Raw genomic sequence first — 3,375 nt, forward strand, 5'->3', positions numbered from 1 at the left:
CGTAAGTTAATGCTTTTGTGTTTAAACCACAGGCAGGGCCACACCAGTGCTTGTGCTGACTTCCATGTCAGCTCTGGGAAAGTCCTCTTGGTTCTCCTGAAATGAGGTTCATAGGTAATATAACCCACTCACACCTGATATTAAAATGATTCCAAAAAGCAGCAAGGTCCTGCTATGCAACACAGAGAACTAGATTCAGTATCCTACAATAAGCCATAACAGAAAGGAGTGTGTGTGTGTGTGTGTGTGTGTGTGTGTGTACAACTGAATCACTTTGCTGCACAGCAGTGATTAACATAACATTGTAAATCAACTATATTTGGATCAGAAATAAAAATTTAAAAAGCAAATCCTTTCACACACACAAAATAATCCCATATTGCCCAAACTGTAAGAAAAAGGAGAAATAAAAGAATAGGAATTTGGGACTTTCCCGGTGGTCCAGTGGTTAAGAATCCACCTTCCGACGCAGGGGATATGGATTTGATCCCTGATTGCAGAACTAAGATCCCACATTGTGGTAGGCCACCCTCCCTTCGTGGTGCCTCAGATGGTAAAGAATCTGCTTGCCATGCAGGAGACACAGGTTTGATCCCTGGGTGAGGAAGATCCCCTGGAGAAGGGAATGGTTTACCTTGGTTTCTTGCCTGGAGAATTCCATGGACAGAGAAGCCTGGTAGGCTACAGTCCTGCCAGGGGTTGCGAAGAGTCTGACACGACTAAGTGACTAACTCTAGCTGCTGCTGCTAAGTCGCTTCAGTTGTGTTCGACTCTGTGCAACCCCAGAGAGGACAGCCCACCAGGCTCCCCTGTCCCTGGGATTCTCCAGGCAAGAACACTGGGCCAGCCCGCAATTACTAAGCCTGAGAGCTCTTGAGCCCATGCTCCACAATAAGAGAAACCTGTGTACCGCAAGGAAGACCCAGTGCAGCCAAAATAGCAAATAAATAAAAACTTTAAAAAAACGATAAAAACTTATAATATGTATTTCAATATGCAGATATGTGGGGCCATCTCCCCAGAAGCTGAGAAAAACCAAACATTTACACCTGTAAAGTAGGCAGCTCCCTAGTCTGCTATAAACACGCAACATAAGTATCAAGTTACTGAGAACCAGGTGGAACATGATTTTTTGATATTGTTGACAATCCCTGGCCAAGCTTTGAACAAAACCTGATACTTCCCTCATCTTTCATGGTAGTTGCACTTCCTGGAAAATTCAGAACTAGTGAAAACCATCCAATAAGGACTTTGTGTTTGCCCAAGGAGAGTCTAGTTCTGGACTTGGATAATTCTTAACCAGGGTTTTCCAAGTAGGGCTGAAATTTCATTCATTTGTGCTAATGTGGATGGGCTGGTTGTTAAAATATTGAAAAAGCTTCCGTTCTGGCTGGTGAACAGTATAAGAGTAATTGAGAAAGCAGTACAATTCAAAAAGACAAATTGCAACAAACTTATTAGTTCAAGTTAGTTGTTTTGATAGGTTTTCTGTCATCCCATTACTTAGTTGAATATAAAGATATTGAACAAAGTGATTACACAATATTTTAAGGGCTAGAAAAGTCTCAAACGTAATTGCTGTAAGTTCAGGAACTGCAGAGAGTTCGAAAAAAAAAAAACACCAACACACTAAGTTTGAGTCTAAGAGAAATTCTTTATCTACTGAGATCTCAAGTTTCTAATGATTCTCATTTAATGGAAAGTTGCTAGAAGCATATGATGTGGTTCCTTTCTCAAACCACAGCTAAGAAAAGGTTGTTTTAAATATATATATGTACATATATTTCATGTATATATGCATATACAGCTGTGTCAATCAAGAAGTCACACCAACAATTTCTAAATGAAACAAAACCATTACCATAATTTAAGTGATTTGAGCTTCAAGTTAGGTTCTTGGCAATAAGAAGTATGGATATATAGATAATTTTGATCATTTTGAGAATTAAAAAATATTTTTAAAATGTGATATATATATTGATTTATACATTTATATTACCATACCAGTTGCAAAATATTTTGAATATCACCAGTCCTTCGTGAATGTCTGATGGGACATTTTGAAACACTATGTGACAAGGGTCCCTGCTTCGTTGTGTGCAGGTGCTCTGCGTATAAGACATTTCCCTGGACTGTGCAGAGAGCCAAGAACACTGTCCAACCACATCAATAACCTGAATCATCCCCGTAAGTTTCCAGAATGTTCCCTGGGAACCCAACAGACTGCCAGCAGTTGGCAGGTTCAGTGGTTAGAAACAGAGGCTGCATTATAAGAGGTCAGGCTTGGGATGTCTGAGCCTCTGGAGATTGGGCCGAAGTGGCATTTAGTGAATGCCACTGGTGAAGCCTTCTCCTCCAAGGGCTTCACACTTCTGCAAGATCACCAATCCCTCCACTGGTTCAGAGAAGCAGTGACTTGCCTACTGTCACAAAGAAAGACAAGAGCCACACTTGGTCCTGACTCAAAACCCCTTTACTCCTGCAGGTCAAGGATCACCGTTACCTACTTCTCAGGTGCATACTGAGGTGCAGGGAAGCAGAGTCCCTCATGGCCCAAGTTCATAATGGGAGGACACAGCAGTCCTTGGATTTGAACCCAGGCCTCTCCCTTTTCAGAGCCTGTGCTCTCAAAGCCAAGTGCACATACCCAAGGGGTGTGCAGGACATGTCACTGGGATAAGGCTGATCAACAAAGCCCTCTCTATTTTTTAATTTTAAAATGGAATAAGTTGAGCTGTATTACTAATATACAGAATGCCAGTAGTGCCTGGATATAATTTAGCAATAAACACGCATATTGGAGGTACATGTCCAAGCAGGATTTCCTCTGAGGTGCCCAATCACCAGAGGAAGGCTGCCACCGCGTCACCTGCTAAGTGGTTTGGCTTCCCAAGCCCCCACCTTGGGGTACCACATCTGCAAAGACGATGTGGGCAACGGCAGTGAAGTCTCCAGACTGACAGCCTGGGTTCGAGTCCCCCACTCTGACACTTCCCAAGCTGTCCGGCCTTGGACAAGAGACTTTATCAGTTTTCTCCTCTGTAAAATTAAAATAATAGCAGCTCTCACCTCAGACAGTAGAGGTGAGGGATAAGTCAGTTACTCCGTGTGAAATGCTGAGAACGAAGCCTGATATACAGTAAGTGCTCAGTAAATGTGAGCTATGAGGACTGTTCATCCTGCCTTGCGAGTGGGCGAACAGGTGCAGAGAGCTAAAATAATGAGGTAACACAGTTTAGTGGCCTGGGGCTGGGATCCAGAACCATATCTGCATCTTTGAGCTCTGAGCCTGCTTCCTTCTCTCCAAGATGGGGTGAATAGCAGCATGCACCCCCCCAGGGCTCGCCCAGGAGGGAAGGAGGTCATTTTCTGAAA

Source organism: Bos mutus, chromosome 18 (assembly GCF_027580195.1).
Source record: "Bos mutus isolate GX-2022 chromosome 18, NWIPB_WYAK_1.1, whole genome shotgun sequence".
In the NCBI taxonomy this organism is placed as follows: domain Eukaryota; kingdom Metazoa; phylum Chordata; class Mammalia; order Artiodactyla; family Bovidae; genus Bos; species Bos mutus.